A 21,556-nucleotide genomic window follows, 5' to 3' on the forward strand; every position below is an offset into this window, starting at 1 on the left:
GGGGGAGGGGGAGTTAATACTCTATAAGAATGAGTGACTGAGTTGGGTTTAACACCGCTTTTTAACAGTATTCCAGTTATGTCGCAGCGTGTCAGCTGAATATGGGAGGAAAGCTCGAAGTGACGCAGGTCTCAGACGTTTACCACTTCGGTGAAACCCACGAGCACGGGTATGGTGCTGACAAACCGAGAAACATAATAAGGGCGAACCGGGATTCGAACCCACAATCATAGGTTTCACGCAACTCTGCACAGCGAATTGGGGCACCTTAGACGACCGCGCCACCTGGGCCACCCGTGCCCCCTCTATGAGAATGACAAACAACTGTTTTAGGGAGGATTAACTACATGTTATCAGCAAGATCAAGAGGAACTAGACCATGGGGTCACACGATAGCAGACGAGGAACAGAAACAATCATCTTGGTTGTTTATCATCACCGTCTTCAGTAGATGAGCATGGCTGTGGAATATACATTATACTAAATCTCAAATAATCAGACATTAACTGGGTTTAGTTCATGTGTTTATTGCAGAAACATGTTTACAGATCACGCATCATCACGTTCAAGTCTCGCGCAGCATTTGTAATATTTGCTAATGCGTCCACCACTCGTCAACAACTATCTAGTTGCTCCTTCATTTACATACTGCAAAAAACATTTGTACAGAATAGACTATGTCGATGCATGCAGATTGCGTCACACGTGTTGCTGCGAGTTCGGGCATACGTTCAGATCAAGTACAGTAAACTACGGATATAACGAACTCAAATGGACCACTAATTTTAGTTCGTTATAACCGTAATTCGTTATAAACATATACAGCAAATGTCTGGGACCCAAAAAACAGTTCATTATATCCGCCAGGTCGTTATAAGCGTGTTCGTTATAAACGTAGTTTACTGTACTTATTAAATGTATACTACCCATGCAAACATCTACATAAGTACGAGTTCATGTGCCAGGTTTTGTTTGCATGGAGTATACAATATGCACAAGTGCCTTACCATAGCTTCTTATACACTGTCTTTATCCCTGCTATACATGGAGATTCTGGGTTAGAATAGGCCTCCAACAACCCGTTAATGGCGACTAAATGGATTTGGTGATTGGACTTGGATGATCACCTGTCATCGTAACCTGACGGCGTCTGACGTTGCTCATAATATCAATCACCGGTTTGTGTGATCCAGATTATTTACAGGCCATCCTCGTAGATGGGTGAGTGAGTGAGTTAAATTTGTCATTAGTTCAGCCAAATGGCGACTCCCTCATAGTTGGAATACGGCAGAGTGCTGACCAGAAAAAAAACATACTATACACAACTCATGTAACAATACTACAGCGAAATTTACATTCAACGTTCTATTAATATACGATGCTGTAATTGCCATCATTACAATGAACCAAAGTGTCATCATCCTGTATGACACGCATGTAATGAAAATACACCCTCAATGTAATCCGACATCCTCTTCTTCAATGTACCCTTTGTACAAAAGAGTGAGTGCGTGCGTGTTTACGCTGCAAAAGCAATATTTCAGTAATATCACGACGGGTGACACCAGAAATAGGCTTCACACATTGTACCCATGTTGGGGAATCGAACCCACTACGCTACTCTACCGCCTCTTGTACAAAAGACATATATTCATACACAATGCACCCTATTGCTGACAACCCTTTGAGACCCATGAAGATTCCGGGGTAGAATAGGTCTTCAGGAACCCATGCTTGGCGTAAAAGGTGACTATGCTTGTCGTAAGAGGCGACTAACGGGATCGGGTGGTCCGGCTCGCTGACTTGGTTGATGCATGTCATCGATCCCAATTGCGTGGATCGATGTTCATGATATCAATCACTGGATTGTCTGGTCCAGACTCGATTATTTACAGACCGCCGTCATATAGCTGGAATATTGCTGAGTGCGGCGTTAAACAACAAACCAACAACAACGACAACCCTTTGAAACTGTTTTTTATACTACTCTGTCTTGACAGATGAACTACCGTAATATGAAAGAATCGGGGGATCCTTCACTTTTATTTGTGTGGTATAGTTAAATAAAGAACCAGCTGTCAAACAATATATTCAAATACGTCTATAAAAATGTAAAGGGATCTTCATGTATATTTTCTGAGGCAGTGGGATAGCATAGTGGTAAAATTGTTCAAACGTGAGAAGCCTCTGTGGTGTCTCACGCCGTGATATTATCACAATATTGATAAAGCGGCGTAAAATAACTCACTCGTGTGTAGTGGTGGTCATCTGGCCGGGAGTATCCTTGACCTATGACTGTGTAGCTGTATAAGTACAATCACTGAACACTGGTCATGGCGACATGATGCACTACTTCCATGTCTGGTGTAGAGTTGCGGTTGTTCTGTCAACGGATACTCACAAAAGAACACTGCCTTCTCTCTGTCTAGATCAGTTTCCGATAGGTCAACAAACACGAAGGTTAGATCTTCCCGTCACACAGTTTTCTGTCTATGAGCCTCAGATCACAGATTACCCGTGCTTGTTGTTCTTACCCAGAAACACGGGGTACAAAACACGTGCTCTAGTCTGTATACATGGACACGTGTCTCACGCGCGTGCTCGCATGCTTGGCAAGGTCATCGAGAATACACAATGTTGGGATGCAGGAAGTAAAGATGGGACGAGCTCGATGGAAGTGGTAGATAAGACATTCTATGAATTAAAACAATGAGATGTGTCGTGTTTGAGAAGCAGAATGGTAGGAAATGACGATGTCATGTTCTGAAGTTTATGATTTAAACGTAAACAGTGAAAAGATTAATATGTCGTGTTGTATATTAAACAACGGAAGCTGGGCGGGCTGTTTATGAGATAGGAAATGATACATTAATGGGGTGATCTGGTCTCAGGAAGATGTAATTTTAAATATAAACGGGATAATGACGATGAAATGAAAGATATGAAAAAGTTGGTCACGGCATTTAATATGAAAAAGTTGGTCACGTGCACTTCATATGAAAAATGTGGACAAGGATTTCCTAGAGCCACGTATTTCAAGCTACATTGGAGTATCACACATCTGTGGGGTCGTTGGGTAGCTTTGTGGTTAAAGCGATCTCTCGTCACGCCGAAGACACGGGTTCGACTCCCTATATAGATATAATGTATGATGCCAATTTCTGGTGTCCCCCGTCGTGATATTGCTGGAATATTGCTAAAACCATACCCACTCACCCTTTAAAATCTTAATAAAATTAATATTATGGTTCAACCTGCAGTGTGTTGGTCCAATGAAAAACGGCCAGTGAGGCAAATTCTCTTGTCTTAACCACCATGAGTGTGTGTAACCTATTCTGTTCATAAAGACATCAGCGGATATTCGTTCATATATGACATGTTCAGTACAATGCTGTTGTATTCAGTCCAGAAACTGAAGCGGCTCCTTTCAGTATCGAGTTGTGGCGGAGTTGTTGGTAACGGAGGAAACGACTCGTAAACGTTTGGGGCCGTTTTGGACGTCGTTGCGGCTGACGTGGGTTCAGGTGTCGCTACTGGTGCTGTTGATGTTGTAGCTGGAGACTGCGTGACATTCACCACGTCTGATGACGGTGAGAGGACCTTCTCCAGAGAGGCAGATAACTGTTGCATTGATTGCGTTGTCATGACGATCACAACTGATGAACAACGATGATGTTGACGTTGTTGATGATGTCGTAGTACTGATGATGTCTAGTAGGATACAAGCTGACAGCGACACGCCTGTATAGTTAGACAGAGAATACAGAATCAGTTATAGATCAATTATGCATAAATTAAAATCATCAGATCTAATTATTGATGACCCTACCCACTGTATCAAACACCTCCAGTCTATAAATGGCCAGCTTGTGAAATAAATTATACTACGGTTATAACGAACTCAGAGGGACCACTGATTTTAGTTCGATATAACCGTAGTTCGTTATAAGCATATATACAGTTCACATACAGCAAATGGCCGGGACCAAAAAATATGTTCGCTATATCCGTCTGTTCGTTAAAAGAATGTTCGTTATAAACGTAGTTCACTGTATATCAAGATGTTTGAAATGTTTAAATAAATAATTACTTTGAGTATGGAGGTGGACAATTGGACAGAGGACTTAATCATGCCCGGCAATGAATTACAAACATGCAGTGTAAATTGATTAGGTGTAACAGTATTTTAGTCACACAGCTCTATCTCAATGTAAAAGCCCAAAATGACACATTTCGTGGACGTTTGTCACTTTGATGAAACCCACGAGCACGGGTATGGTGCTGACAAACCAATGTTCGTAATCAGGACAAAAATAGATTCGAACCTACTATAAGGTGGTCTTGGCATTGCCAATTTCCGACGCCTTTGAAAACTGGGCCACCTATCCCCATGCTGCTTCGACGTAATGTACTTACCGTTGATGTGAACTGGTCTTATGTAGCTGATGCTCTGTGATGTTCTCGTGAGCTGGTCTTATGTAGCAGATGGTCTGTGATGTTCTCGTGAGCTGGTCTTATGTAGCTGATGCTCTGTGATCTCGTGAGCTGGTCTTATGTAGTTGATGGTCTGTGATGTTCTCGTGAGCTGGTCCTATGTAGCTGATGCTCTGTGATGTTCTCGTGAGCTGGTCTTATGTAGCTGATGCTCTGTGATGTTGTCGTGAGTTGGTCTTATGTAGCTGATGATCTGTGATGTTCTCGTGAGCTGGTCTTATGTAGCTGATGGTCTGTGATGTTCTCGTGAGCTGGTCTTATGTAGCGGATGCTCTGTGATGTTCTCGAGAGCTGGTCTTATGTAGCAGATGCTCTGTGATGTTCTCGTGAGCTGGTCTTATGTAGCTGATACTCTGTGATGTTCTGGTGAGCTGGTCTTATGTAGCTGATGCTCTGTGATGTTCTCGTGAGCTGGTCTTATGTAGCTGATGCTCTGTGATGTTCTCGAGAGCTGGTCTTATGTAGCAGATGCTCTGTGATGTTCTGGTGAGCTGGTCTTATGTAGCTGATGCTCTGTGATGTTCTCGAGAGCTGATCTTATGTAGCAGATGGTCTGTGATGTTCTCGTGAGCTGGTTTTATGTAGCTGATGCTCTGTGATGTTCTCGAGAGCTGGTCTTATGTAGCAGATGCTCTGTGATGTTCTCGTGAGTTGGTCTTATGTAGCTGATGCTCTGTGAGGTTCTCGTGAGCTCGTCTTATGTAGCAGATGGTCTGTGATGTTCTCTTCCAGATCTGTGCCTGACTGGAAAATCAAATTCAGAAATATATGAGTCACCTTTCAACCAAGCTCAGTGAATCGTGGATCTAACTCAGGGGACAATGTGGCTCTCTGAATTCTCTACGGATGAACTGATAATGCCGAGAGAGGGGTCGGGTCAAAGGTTGAGTCTGCTGATACAACAATAAATAAGACCCCAATCCGATTATATACACTGTATCCTAAACTAAAACAAAGACTTATATCTTAAGTTCAAAGGTGTCTCACTAAATTCCTGTACATACTGTGACCGGTTATCAAAATCCACGCTATCATGTTTTTCATTCGTGTAAGGCCGTGAAGATCCTGGGTAGAGTAGGTCTTCAGCAACCCATGCTTGCCGAAAAAGGCGATAATGCTTGTCGTATGAGGCGACAAACGGGATCGGGTGGTCAGGCTCGCTGACTTGGTTGATGCATGTCATCGATCCCAATTGCGTGGATCGATGCTCATGATATTGATCACTGGATTGTCTGGTCTAGACTCGATTATTTACATATAGCTGGAATATTGTTGAGTGCGGCGTTAAACAACCAACCAACTAACCAACCATCATTCTTGTAAGAACACATTTATTCATATATATAGTTATCTTATTCGGAAATGTTTATCTACAAAATAAATAATAAAATCGAAATGGAGCCCAGAACAATGCTTCATTCCTAGAGCTAGGTAATCTAGACATGCCAAATAATTCTATTTTAATGTTTCAATTCATGTTTTAATATATACTCTAGAGACAGACAATACTCCTGGGGGCTGAAACATTTAGACACACGACGAATTTGCCGAATATTAACCGTTATACCATCCACGGGGTTATGAGTGGTGTTCCTGGTCTTGATACTAAAATGCACGAACAGAAATCTACGAGTCGAAAGTCAGAACATGTTTCAACCATACCACGTTTTCATTTGAAACCACATGTTTGCTGACATACATAATGTATTTTCCATTCTCTTGCACTGGTATCTTCGTATTTCATACACTATTTGATACATCAAGTCAAGCAATTTATAACTTACAGATAATAACGGGACGTTGTGTGAATAATAAAAGCAGGACACCAAATGCAACATAAACACTACCTATATTACCTACCTCTATATATACCAGTAGCTGGGCCGAGAGAGCGACACGGTTGTCAAATGTCACATATGATATGTACAACACCGTCAACTGACTCGTCAACCCTAGCAACAGGTGCGTGTTATATCAGCATCAGGTGATATGATTGGATTTTGCAATTGCCCTGCTGTCATCGTAGGCGACTGGTCATCTACGCAGTCCGCATATCTACTTTGGTCAGATCGTCGTTGTTTGAGTCGGTGAGGTGTTGTGAAAGATGAATGTTATCAGTGAACCTGTGGGTGGTAGCTTATCGATTGAGAAACAATGTTCTCGATAACGTCTATATTTCTATTAGGGAAAGATAACTGAATAGCTCGTGTCTATTTTGTTATTAAACAATTCCAGTCTCATCTCTAGAAGCCTATACTGTATACCCATCCTCTTTTCTGTTCTAACATTGGGAGACTTGAGGTTTCGTTTATAGAATTTATTTTTTAACCTTCGACATAACTTTATTTCGGGGATTATATGTGGCGACCGTCAGCATGTAATAACATTTATATTATAAGAAGCATTGTCATGACTACATACATACATACATACATACATACATACATACATACATACATACATACATACATACATATATGCTTCTCTTGGCCATGATAGTCGGGTACCGGACTGTGAGTTCGACAGGACAGGGTATTCGACACATCCCAATTCGAAACAACGGGGTTCGACTTTATAGTTGTTCTTCCTCTGCTTCTGCTACGGCGTCTACAGCTTCTGCTGCTGCTGCAGCTGCTACAGGGTCTACAGCTTCTGCTGCTTCCCCACTACGTTTGTAATCAAAGAATGCCAGCTATCTTTCATTCCGTGACATTAGACGATCGTGATAGTTTGGAGTAAGGATACCCTGTGGCATATTGATAACCAGACTGAAAAGCATCTTTGATCTAGTTTATCACAACGGCACAAAGCTAGGTAACTGTAACATACCGTACCAAATCCAGTCTTCTACCCTATCAGCTGAAAACAGAGACCATATACCGTTAACTCGCAAGAATGTCAACGTATATATATAGAGTACTGTTCCTTATTTGTTATAAATGTCCTTTAACAAATCAAGAAAACTAACATAACTCAACGTTTATAAATATGTAAAGGGTTGGACAACTGGTTTGTCAATTCACGAAATCGTCCCATGTAAATCTTCGAATATCTCATAATCTCGCGTGAAAGTGCCCCTTGGTCTCGCGCGGCAGTGATGGAGCCCCGAGGCCCGCCCCTCGGTATATGGTCTCTGATTTAAACACATCTTCAAGCACACTAACTTCTCGCTTAGAAACGAATCTGCAAACAATAATTCTTTTAAAGTGTTTTCGGATAAAACAGATCACGGATGTGTGTCCTGCTTTTTACAACAGGAAGTTACGCAAATTAACGGCACGCGACATCAAAATTACTATCGGTAACTTCCGGCGGACGTGTCAACGTCTCGTACAATCTCGCGTGTGTTACGTGAATGTTTTCTACATTTTTGTCATTCCCACATTTACCACACGAAGACTGACCGAAGCCCACGTCTGACATTTCCTTTAATATGTTGTTGTCATTATAAAATGTCGGTATTTACCGACTCTACATCCTAGAACCCTTCTTAGATGTAGTTTCTTTTATCCAAATGATGTACTAAACACTAAATAACTTGAATGGAATCCTATCACGCTACAGCTCTTTGAAGTATCGTAAAGGAAATCAGAGCTTAATAAGGCATAACTGCCTTTCAACACTTCAAACATACATTTATTGGTAGAAGTTATTTTCCTGTGCATATAACACACGTAAAATTGACCACACGTATTTCTAGCTATGCAAACTAATTGACAGTCGAGTATTTACATGGTGTGTTTCACGCACAGCTACGCTTGACATGGCAAATTTGATAACATTTGAACAGTTCGTGTAATGGTGTCCATATAGACTAACGGTTCTCATCAACAAGCCATAAATAATGATTTATTATGTTCACAACTGTCCTTCGTAAAACAATTTATGTTCCACGTGTTTATTGGTTTGGTTAGTGGACACACCCGACGGTCATCTGGTCAGCGTGGTGATTTACTGACCCTGGACTAGTCTTTGATGTCCAGCCGTTTCACTTAACATTAAACGCCTTGTTTTTTCTGCCTGTTCCTTGTTAATGCTACAATGACAGACATATTGCAAGCCTCGTTAGCCGCAAACATGAAAGAATTCACTTTGAATGATAAAAACAGCAAAGAATGAAACATACATGTATTTAGTTTGGGGTTTGAGTTTCGTGGCTGCCATTTTATGACATCGGTTTGTCCACTACAGAATAATTTTATTCTATTTTCTCTCGTCGTACACTTAAAATAAATATATCATGCGAATGAACTTGAAATATGATTCCAACTACACATATAAATATATATATATGGATGCTGTTATCAAATAGCCCTTGTCTTACTGTGAGTCATATTGCTCGTGCAGAGTCGAGGTAACCATGTGCATTGAGCTACATTTCGCTTCGTGCCTGACGTTCATATCCGATTAAGTGTGTAAGTCACTATTGGATACCTAACCTGACGGGCAGAGAAAACATATACACCCATGTTTGAATGTGTTGAATTTGTCACGGGTACCATAGGCAATATTCCATGTATCATATCAATGAGTATGTCACAACAGGTGACGTCTCATAATTAGCTGGTTGGTTTGTTGTTTAATGCCGCACTCAGCAATATTCTGGCTATATGACGGCGGGCTGTAAATAATCGAGTCTGGACCAGACAGTCCAGTGATTGACATCATGAGCATCGATCCACGCAATTGGGATCGATGACATGCATCAACCAAGTCAGCGAGCCTGACCACCCGATCCCGTTAGTCGCCTTTTACGACAAGCATAGTCGCCTTTAACGGCAAGCATGGGTTGCTGAAGATCTATTCTACCCCGGATCTTCACGGGGCGGGACGTCTCAAGGAACAAGTAAACATTCATTAGCAGAGTGAAGTGAGAATTTTCAAGTGTATTCAGTGTTGTTTCCTTTGCCCGGCAGTTTATATTGGAATAAACTTCATTCGATAACCAGCACTGAGAATGCATGGCGTTTGGGATTGCAAGAACGGCGGATTAAAGGGCTCAGTTAACGGTACTGTATTAAGAGTTTGATAAAGATCAAGATGGCAACATAATGTAGACACTATTATGTATTACATGTAACGTATTGAATACAATGAATCTGGAGTTTTCAAAGTGGAAATTTTTTAAGGTGATAATTTACATATTAGACTTGCACAAGTCTCTGAGACAAAAGACTTGTACTAGCCACATATCTGGACTTGCCTATGATAAGGATAGAATTACTATACACTCATGGACTTATCGTTCTGTACAGCCTTGGAGCAAGTAAAGGCTATTTACACATAATTGGCCAGATATATCTGTATTGATGGCAGCTATTTCACATTTGTTACACGTATTCTAACGAAAAGTAGAAAGTTTCTTTGAAAGACTTATCTATGGGACTGCAACAAAGATTTATCATTTTACATACATATTTTTTTTCAGAAATGGACAGTGTGCAGGATGCCTGAATAAAATCTGAAAAATAGTCACATAAATAATAGGTATCATCACTAGGCCATTGCGATTACATAATGTATAGATAAGTTTATCCTTTCATGTCCTTTTCATCTTCTAAACTGGTAGTCTATGAGATAGAGTTCTAAATTTTAACAGGTTCAGGTTGTCTCGGCAGTTTGGATAACACTCAAAGTTAAATTAGTTTTGAACAATTTATAAAATCTTGCTTTTGAAGACCTCTCTACCTACATCTGAATGCCATTTCTGAATAAATTGGTCATGGAGACTGGTAGAAACGTGATATTTAAGCCATTATAATGGTGGAAAGAGTTGCTCAATATTCCAGCCATTGGTGTTGTCGGTTAGGTTTACAAAAGTCTCAATACGATACTTCCAACACCGAGGAAATATTAAGACAAGCGCGACTGGCGGATCAACTGAACACATCAAGAGAATGGTGTACGATCAGAATCGGTTTTTTTATGACGTAATGACTGACTGGCTTAAATAAATACCGTCCCAGTCAATAAACGTTTGTAGGGACTGTTAAAATCAAAACCGTTTATCACCAAGACCTTGTCTGAAATTGTTAGTCATCTGATCTACGACTCCTGTGAGTAGTATTACCTCGAAGCCGTAACAAATCATATTAATAGTCTCTTGGGCCATCACGCCATCACAGGTTACACATGGGCCACACGACCTACACCAATGGCGCGAGTCGTCAGTCTCCATGAATCTCAAGATGGCGGAGCAAATGTCTCGCTCAATTTACTAATTTGTGCATTTCCTCGCCCGTGCATTTGAGTTGATTTTCAACAAATTGGGACGGAAGTAAAGGATTCTTGACAGGAAGTTGCGAGAGTGAAGGCACGCGACAGGGGAAACAGTATCGTCTGCTTTGTCGTCTGCCTGTTCCCGCCCATCAATTTACTGGAACTAAAACATGGCCGCTGGGCAGACGACACTCAAACGATGCAGGGGGTAGAGCGGTATATCCCGTCTGACTTTGATCTTTTTCGGAAATGTCCGTCTGACAAAGCGCATTTAAAGGCTTGTAAAGTAGTCCAAGCTCCGTCAAATGTATCCTTATTTCTTTGCCTAAATTGGCTAATTTCATAAACAAGGGATATACGGAAGTGTCTAATTTCCTTGATCTTTCGTGTTTTCGAGTACAAAGAAAAACGATATTGCTGAACTAAAGAGGTGGTGGTCATTAGATCCGCCTCAAGCGGGACACATCCAGGGGAGGGGAATGCCGCTTGTCTTATATGAAGTGGCTCTTGCTTTGTGTCAGGGAATGTCCAGTATGTTTTAGCCGTGTGACCCAAGGTCATTAAATGGCAATAGGACGTTCCTTTGTGGCACTTTAATTGACAATCGGGATGATTACGGTAAATACTAAACCCTCTCTTTCAATAAAACAACAATAGTCGAAAACGCTGGCTAATAAAAACCAGTAAAACCAACTGATACAAACATATACACGATAACTTTAGTTACCAGAAAAAGTCCACATAAATATAAAACGTCAACGTCAGAGAATACCCAGTCTTGACTATCCGCCGAAACAGATTCCATTGGGCGAAAAAGGGAAATAAGCGATGAAAAGTATATGATTGATCACTGAAAATCAGTGCTGACACCAGCTGTTCGCGAACATTTGTTGATATAAACATCGCGTATATTAATGTTCCGTGCTTCTAAAAGCGCAATCTACAAATATAATTTTCAGAATAGAAAAGGATCAGAACTGTTTTAACCTGTGCTCTAAGGTCAGGACAACGCCATCATACAGACTGCTATCATCAACCAAGGCCTGAAGAAAGGCTTCGTATCATCTTACGTCGCAACGTGGTCAAATAAACGCTATCAGTGTCGCCTTTCTTATTTCCTTAAGTTATCACTTTATCTCTTAGTTTGATAATCTACGAAGACCAATATACAATAAACTGTTTTTAAAGATGTAAGAATCCCCGCGGTCGTGACCGTGTATATTTTGACTGGAGAGTCAGGAAGCCGCATCTCACTTCCTGCCTGATGTGATGTACTGCCGCCATGGTTCTAATTGTGCCAAATCACAGCAAATGAGTTTATTGGAACCATGAGTTGCTTTATCAGTTCCTGGTCTCCGACTAACACTGCACTTATTGGTCAGTAATTGGCCACCCACTGCCCAGCGGTCAGACCTGATCTTAATAACGCGCGCGTGGTCAGCTGGGTAGTGTTTTGGTATACGAAGAGTGTCAAACTGACATACGAGTGCCAGGCCGTATTAGACAGCTCGAGGATTAAAGATAGAGTGCTTTTAATTATTTTATCAGTTGCGAAGGATGAGATTTCAAATAACCGTGACGGTATAAAATGTAAACGATAGCAAAGCACTGAAAGTATCCTTGCTTCCTATGAATCACGAGTACATATTAAAATGTCAGAGTCAGTTCAGACTGCCATGTCATGAGGCCGACGGCGGGGAAGGTATCCTAGACACACCCTGGTCCAGGGTGGGGGGTGGGAATGCAGGGCTGCTGCGCATACAAATCACGTTAAGGTATTAAAAACGTAACTAAATTATTCGGTAGAGTAAATTGACCACAAAACGCAAGTTGTTTCGTGAATTATTTTCAGTATTCTAGGTTGTTGATATGTGCACACACACCCCTCCCCTATCCCTGAACAGCTGTATCTGTGGGTGAGTGCAATTCAAACCGCGGATTGTGAAAATTGAACGATATATTGCAGCTTTAGGTTTGAAATTAACGTGCAGCATGACAATGTACATCACTGTCATATGTATTATCACTGTTTTATAAAAGGTGTGGCCACATTGGCAACCCACTCTCAGTCATAGACAGGCACATTTGAGCTAACTGCTAATTCGACTGGAAAAAGACCTTTGCAAAATGAAATGTGGAGAGACTGGATATGTCCACCAAATACAAACATTAAACTTCGACCAAAAATACCTGCTTGCTGATTTGAATATATATATTTTACCAGTGTATTGATCCCTAGTCATTTATGATGTATTTCAGGACAAACAGCGAGTGGGTATGGGTTTACGCCGCTTTTAGCAATATTCCTGCAACATCGTACATTGTACCCCTGTGAGGAATCGAACCCGGGTCTTCGGCGTGACGAGCGAACGCTTTAACCACTAGGCTACCCCAGCGCCCCTCAGGACAAACATAGTGCTAGGAAATCTTTGCTTTGTTTGTTTTGTTTGTTTGTTGATTACCGCTGCACTCAGCAATATTCCAGCTATATGACGACTGTCTTTAAATAATCGAGTCTGGACCAGACAATCCAGTGATTGACATCATAAGCGTCGATCAACGTAATTTGGCATTTATCAACCAAGTCAGCGAGCCTGACCAATCGATCCCGTAAGTCGCCTTTTACGGCAAGCATTGGTTCCTGATCTTTACGGGGTCGGTAAGACATTGGTCCAATGGGATTTCTTAAAGTTAGTGATATAAGTTACATTGGTCATGTAGATGGACAAGGTATATCCAAAAATTATTTTCCATACGTCTCTCAGTGTCAATGTACTATACGGAATTACGGGCATCGAATCTTGTAAGTCTTAACCATGTAAATTAGTCTTCCTTAAGTTACCTCCCTTTGGTCGCTGTTCCTGGCGTAAATCTGAACGGACGTTTCTAAAACCGCCATGCGAAGTGTATCATGTGTAGGTATTCTCTATCGTACTAGTGAATCAAGTCCCGCATGTGTAGTCATTCATTCATATTGGTCACAAATCATAGGACAAAAAGACCACACACACCATGCAATGAAAGAAAAGACCTGGATAAATCATTCAGGGAACAAATGCTAAAAAAGATACATCTCTGTTTACTAGGTTATATGCAATTGGCTACATCCCGTTTTACACAGATGTTCCTACTGCTTGTAATCTCAATGGTGTGACACTCGCACTGAGAACGACACACAGACAACGCTTCCTTTTTGACAATTTGTATTTTTTTAAGTTCACTCGGAAAGAAAGAATAAATTAATATTCCCAACATACGACACAGTGAACGGCGGGATAACACCGTCACTATGCATCGGTTCTGGCTTTTTTCAAGATACAGTATTAAACTTCTTCTTTTTTTTGGTCGTTTAAAATGTAAAAAAATAAATTACTTCCACACCTTTGCCATAATAATAATTTAATATATCTATATATAACCCTATCTTGATAAGCAAACGACCCGTGATGAAAAGTTGTGAATTATTTGTAAACAGGTTGTAGATATCAAAAAATAAGTCGTTTATATGTCGCGTTACCCACACAAATATAGCTGTTAATCAGAGAAATGACACTATTTAAGCTGCTTGTGTAAAACTCATTACTCAGTGTTAATGTATGTAACAAGCATGCCGCCAGGTGGCGTGGTATGGTGGGCCCATTAAGGACACACTTCAACATGAGGTAGTATCACGTGTGATCGCGTGCTTTTACGCACAGTATCCATAAAATATTCCGATCGGCAATAAGTTGGCTTTGGTGAAACGCTAACGTCGATATATGGTGCTGCGCATTTAATCAAACTATAAGTGTTGGATAAACCAGGTCATAAAACAGTTCCTGGTTATTACGGTATCATTGACTATATCCGTTTACGATAGTGTCCCTCTGCTGATATCAAGACCAGAAGCGATTGGAACAGTAGTAGCTATCTGATTGTAAACATCTTCCCACGCCGCTTGCTGCAATGTCGCCAAGAAAGTGTCTAGTATTAAGTGTACCGAGGATGCTTATAACACTATTTTCCTATTTCTGAAGCGGTAAGGTAACATAGGTAATTTTTGTCCCACTGGAACGTCAAATTTTAATGTTGCGGAAAACTTTGTAATAGCTGTGTGGAAATTATCCGACATTTTCACATGGTTGACTACTGGCTTCTTTCTTCTCACACTTGCAAGTAACTTCAACAGAAGATCTTTCCTCCATATCTTTGTACTGTTGTTATCTGCGTCTCCTAAGAAAACCTGCTTGGACCCAAGACTCGCTCGTTTACAAACATTTAAAGCATGCTTCTCGAAAACCTTTAAGGTAAGGGTTATTGACACAATTTAGCTTCCATATACGATTAATTTTGTTGTACGTTCAAAACACGCATGTGTTGAAATGTACAGTTCTCATTCTACTGACCCGTGAAAATACGGGGTAGATTAGGTCTTCAGGAACCAATGCTTGCCGTAAAAGGCGACTCTGCTTGTCGTAACAGGCGACTTACTGGATCGGGTGGTCAGGCTCGCTGACTTGGTTGATGCATGTCATCGATCCCAGTTGCGAGGATCGATGTTCATGATATCAATCACTGGATTGTCTGGTACAGACTCGTGATTTACAGACCGCCGTCTTATAGCTGGAATATTGCTGAGTGCGGCGTAAAACAGCAAACCAAAAATTCCCATTCACCCGAACATATCTGATAACAATTTCTGAACGTTTTGCTAAATTCATAAATTATGTGGATCATGAAGGCCCACAGGGGCCCATACCTTGTCCTAGATACGCTATTCGTGAGTCAATGGACCAAACAATACCCTGATGTTCCGGCACACAGGATACGTCTTCAAACCAGTATCATCCTGCCATTGGAAAATAGAGAGTGATTGGGTTTAGCTTAAAGCCCATTTGAACAATATTAAAGTTAAGTCACGGCCTGTCAGCAGGTCAGAAGGGGTGCAGGTCTCGTTTGCCCTTTGGATGAAACCAACGAGGACAGATGTGGTACTGACAAGCCAAGAATCTTAATCATGAACATAATCAGGACGAATCTAGGATTCAACCCCATGGTCATTGGTTTGTGGCACACCTAAGGGACGTAACTCCGTACGGCGACCTGGGACGCTTTAGGCGACCAATGACACCACTATACTATGAGATAATAATTCCAAGGGGTCTTTTGAATCAATTTGGCTATTGTTGTAAATAATCTCGGTTATAGCCGATTGTTCGTTATATGCGAACATTATTGAGTCATAAGACAAAAGAACGCTCCAGGCAGGTGAGACAGTTGCAAGGTGCTGTGTTGGAGGGCACATTACGCCTTTGGTCTCCACATTATATTCACCTTGTCTGCAACACGGAAGTCTCGAAGAGAGTTTACTGTCTAGTCATGCTTCCACACCCTGACTACACTATCTTCACCTTGTCTGCAACACGGAAGTCTCGAAGAGAGTTTACTGTCTAGTCATGCTTCCACACCCTGACTACACTATCTTCAACTTGTCTGCAACACGGAAGTCTCGAAGAGAGTTTACTGTCTAGTCATGCTTCCACACCCTGACTACACTATCTTCAACTTGTCTGCAACACGGAAGTCTCGAAGAGAGTTTACTGTCTAGTCATGCTTCCACACCCTGACTACACTATCTTCAACTTGTCTGCAACACGGAAGTCTCGAAGAGAGTTTACTGTCTAGTCATGCTTCCACACCCTAACTACACTATCTTCACCTTGTCTGCAACACGGAAGTCTCGAAGAGAGTTTACTGTCTAGTCATGCTTCCACACCCTGACTACACTATCTTCAACTTGTCTGCAACACGGAAGTCTCGAAGAGAGTTTACTGTCTAGTCATGCTTTCACACCCTGACTACACTATCTTCACCTGATCTGCAACACGGAAGTCTCGAAGAGAGTTTACTAACTAGTCATGCTTCCACACCCTGACTACACTATCTTCAACTTGTCTGCAACACGGAAGTCTGGAAGAGAGTTTACTGTCTAGTCATGCTTCCACACCCTAACTACACTATCTTCACCTTGTCTGCAACACGGAAGTCTCGAAGAGAGTTTACTGTCTAGTCATGCTTCCACACCCTGACTACACTATCTTCAACTTGTCTGCAACACGGAAGTCTCGAAGAGAGTTTACTGTCTAGTCATGCTTTCACACCCTGACTACACTATCTTCACCTGATCTGCAACACGGAAGTCTCGAAGAGAGTTTACTAACTAGTCATGCTTCCACACCCTGACTACACTATCTTCAACTTGTCTGCAACACGGAAGTCTCGAAGAGAGTTTACTGTCTAGTCATGCTTCCACACCCTGACTACACTATCTTCAACTTGTCTGCAACACGGAAGTCTCGAAGAGAGTTTACTGTCTAGTCATGCTTCCACACCCTGACTACACTATCTTCAACTTGTCTGCAACACGGAAGTCTCGAAGAGAGTTTACTGTCTAGTCATGCTTCCACACCCTGACTACACTATCTTCAACTTGTCTGCAACACGGAAGTCTCGAAGAGAGTTTACTGTCTAGTCATGCTTCCACACCCTAACTACACTATCTTCACCTTGTCTGCAACACGGAAGTCTCGAAGAGAGTTTACTGTCTAGTCATGCTTCCACACCCTGACTACACTATCTTCAACTTGTCTGCAACACGGAAGTCTCGAAGAGAGTTTACTGTCTAGTCATGCTTTCACACCCTGACTACACTATCTTCACCTGATCTGCAACACGGAAGTCTCGAAGAGAGTTTACTAACTAGTCATGCTTCCACACCCTGACTACACTATCTTCAACTTGTCTGCAACACGGAAGTCTCGAAGAGAGTTTACTGTCTAGTCATGCTTCCACACCCTGACTACACTATCTTCAACTTGTCTGCAACACGGAAGTCTCGAAGAGAGTTTACTAACTAGTCATGCTTCCACACCCTGACTACACTATCTACACCTTGTCTGCAACACGGAAGTCTGAAAGAGAGTTTACTGTCTAGTCATGCTTCCACACCCTGACTACACTATCTTCAACTTGTCTGCAACACGGAAGTCTCGAAGAGAGTTTACTGTCTAGTCATGCTTCCACACCCTGACTACACTATCTTCACCTTGTCTGCAACACGGAAGTCTCGAAGAGAGTTTACTGTCTAGTCATGCTTCCACACCCTGACTACACTATCTTCAACTTGTCTGCAACACGGAAGTCTCGAAGAGAGTTTACTAACTAGTCATGCTTCCACACCCTGACTACACTATCTTCAACTTGTCTGCAACACGGAAGTCTCGAAGAGAGTTTACTGTCAAGTCATGCTTCCACACCCTGACTACACTATCTTCACCTTGTCTGCAACACGGAAGTCTCGAAGAGAGTTTACTGTCTAGTCATGCTTCCACACCCTGACTACACTATCTTCAACTTGTCTGCAACACGGAAGTCTGAAAGAGAGTTTACTGTCTAGTCATGCTTCCACACCCTGACTACACTATCTCCACCTTGTCTGCAACACGGAAGTCTCGAAGAGAGTTTACTGTCTAGTCATGCTTCCACACCCTGACTACACTATCTCCACCTTGTCTGCAACACGGAAGTCTCGAAGAGAGTTTACTGTCTAGTCATGCTTCCACACCCTGACTACACTATCTCCACCTTGTCTGCAACACGGAAGTCTGAAAGAGAGTTTACTGTCTAGTCATGCTTCCACACCCTGACTACACTATCTTCAACTTGTCTGCAACACGGAAGTCTGAAAGAGAGTTTACTGTCTAGTCATGCTTCCACACCCTGACTACACTATCTCCACCTTGTCTGCAACACGGAAGTCTCGAAGAGAGTTTACTGTCTAGTCATGCTTCCACACCCTGACTACACTATCTCCACCTTGTCTGCAACACGGAAGTCTCGAAGAGAGTTTACTGTCTAGTCATGCTTCCACACCCTGACTACACTATCTTCACCTTGTCTGCAACACGGAAGTCTCGAAGAGAGTTTACTGTCTAGTCATGCTTCCACACCCTGACTACACTATCTTCACCTTGTCTGCAACACGGAAGTCTGGAAGAGAGTTTACTGTCTAGTCATGCTTCCACACCCTGACTACACTATCTTCAACTTGTCTGCAACACGGAAGCCTCGAAGAGAGTTTACTGTCTAGTCATGCTTCCACACCCTGACTACACTATCTCCACCTTGTCTGCAACACGGAAGTCTCGAAGAGGGTTTACTGTCTAGTCATGCTTCCACACCCTGACTACACTATCTTCACCTTGTCTGCAACACGGAAGTCTCGAAGAGAGTTTACTGTCTAGTCATGCTTCCACACCCTGACTACACTATCTTCACCTTGTCTGCAACACGGAAGTCTCGAAGAGAGTTTACTGTCTAGTCATGCTTCCACACCCTGACTACACTATCTTCACCTTGTCTGCAACACGGAAGTCTGAAAGAGAGTTTACTGTCTAGTCATGCTTCCACACCCTGACTACACTATCTCCACCTTGTCTGCAACACGGAAGCCTCGAAGAGGGTTTACTGTCTAGTCATGCTTCCACACCCTGACTACACTATCTTCACCTTGTCTGCAACACGGAAGTCTCGAAGAGAGTTTACTGTCTAGTCATGCTTCCACACCCTGACTACACTATCTTCACCTTGTCTGCAACACGGAAGCCTCGAAGAGAGTTTACTGTCTAGTCATGCTTCCACACCCTGACTACACTATCTTCACCTTGTCTGCAACACGGAAGTCTCGAAGAGGGTTTACTATCAAGTCATGCTTCCACACCCTGACTACACTATCTTCACCTTGTCTGCAATACGGAAGTCTCGAAGAGGGTTTACTATCAAGTCATGCTTCCACACCCTGACTACACTATCTTCACCTTGTCTGCAACACGGAAGTCTCGAAGAGGGTTTACTATCAAGTCATGCTTCCACACCCTGACTACACTATCTTCACCTTGTCTGCAATACGGAAGTCTCGAAGAGGGTTTACTATCAAGTCATGCTTCCACACCCTGACTACACTATCTTCACCTTGTCTGCAATACGGAAGTCTCGAAGAGGGTTTACTATCAAGTCATGCTTCCACACCCTGACTACACTATCTTCACCTTGTCTGCAACACGGAAGTCTCGAAGAGAGTTTACTGTCTAGTCATGCTTCCACACCCTGACTACACTATCTTCACCTTGTCTGCAACACGGAAGTCTCGAAGAGAGTTTACTGTCTAGTCATGCTTCCACACCCTGACTACACTATCTTCAACTTGTCTGCAACACGGAAGTCTCGAAGAGGGTTTACTGTCTAGTCATGCTTCCACACCCTGACTACACTATCTTCACCTTGTCTGCAACACGGAAGTCTCGAAGAGAGTTTACTGTCTAGTCATGCTTCCACACCCTGACTACACTATCTTCACCTTGTCTGCAACACGGAAGTCTCGAAGAGAGTTTACTGTCTAGTCATGCTTCCACACCCTGACTACACTATCTTCACCTTGTCTGCAACACGGAAGTCTCGAAGAGAGTTTACTGTCTAGTCATGCTTCCACACCCTGACTACACTATCTTCACCTTGTCTGCAACACGGAAGTCTCGAAGAGAGTTTACTGTCTAGTCATGCTTCCACACCCTGACTACACTATCTTCACCTTGTCTGCAACACGGAAGTCTCGAAGAGGGTTTACTGTCTAGTCATGCTTCCACACCCTGACTACACTATCTTCACCTTGTCTGCAACACGGAAGTCTCGAAGAGGGTTTACTGTCTAGTCATGCTTCCACACCCTGACTACACTATCTTCACCTTGTCTGCAAAACGGAAGTCTCGAAGAGAGTTTACTGTCTAGTCATGCTTCCACACCCTGACTACACTATCTTCACCTTGTCTGCAACACGGAAGTCTCGAAGAGAGTTTACTGTCTAGTCATGCTTCCACACCCTGACTACACTATCTTCACCTTGTCTGCAACACGGAAGTCTCGAAGAGAGTTTACTGTCTAGTCATGCTTCCACACCCTGACTACACTATCTTCACCTTGTCTGCAACACGGAAGTCTCGAAGAGGGTTTACTGTCTAGTCATGCTTCCACACCCTGACTACACTATCTTCACCTTGTCTGCAACACGGAAGTCTCGAAGAGAGTTTACTGTCTAGTCATGCTTCCACACCCTGACTACACTATCTTCACCTTGTCTGCAACACGGAAGTCTCGAAGAGAGTTTACTGTCTAGTCATGCTTCCACACCCTGACTACACTATCTTCACCTTGTCTGCAACACGGAAGTCTCGAAGAGAGTTTACTGTCTAGTCATGCTTCCACACCCTGACTACACTATCTTCACCTTGTCTGCAACACGGAAGTCTCGAAGAGGGTTTACTGTCTAGTCATGCTTCCACACCCTGACTACACTATCTTCACCTTGTCTGCAACACGGAAGTCTCGAAGAGAGTTTACTGTCTAGTCATGCTTCCACACCCTGACTACACTATCTTCACCTTGTCTGCAACACGGAAGTCTCGAAGAGAGTTTACTGTCTAGTCATGCTTCCACACCCTGACTACACTATCTTCACCTTGTCTGCAACACGGAAGTCTCGAAGAGAGTTTAATGTCTAGTCATGCTTCCACACCCTGACTACACTATCTTCACCTTGTCTGCAACACGGAAGTCTCGAAGAGAGTTTACTGTCTAGTCATGCTTCCACACCCTGACTACACTATCTTCAACTTGTCTGCAACACGGAAGTCTCGAAGAGAGTTTACTGTCTAGTCATGCTTCCACACCCTGACTACACTATCTTCACCTTGTCTGCAACACGGAAGCCTCGAAGAGAGTTTACTGTCTAGTCATGCTTCCACACCCTGAC

At 42.5% G+C, this 21,556-nt stretch overlaps 1 long non-coding RNA gene across 1 annotated transcript; it reads right to left on the bottom strand.

The window, feature by feature from the left end:
- Positions 1-1,902: 1,902 nt before the first annotated feature.
- On the bottom strand, positions 1,903-6,547 carry LOC124137070. Its single transcript, XR_006861475.2, has 3 exons — positions 6,355-6,547; positions 4,417-5,238; positions 1,903-3,741 (listed from the first exon to the last, which is right to left on the bottom strand). It is a non-coding gene; the product is annotated as an uncharacterized LOC124137070 (long non-coding RNA).
- Positions 6,548-21,556: the final 15,009 nt, after the last annotated feature.

The sequence above is a fragment of the Haliotis rufescens genome, unplaced genomic scaffold (assembly GCF_023055435.1).
Source record: "Haliotis rufescens isolate VD_foot unplaced genomic scaffold, xgHalRufe1.0.p SCAF_3, whole genome shotgun sequence".
Classification (NCBI taxonomy): Eukaryota; Metazoa; Mollusca; class Gastropoda; order Lepetellida; family Haliotidae; genus Haliotis; species Haliotis rufescens.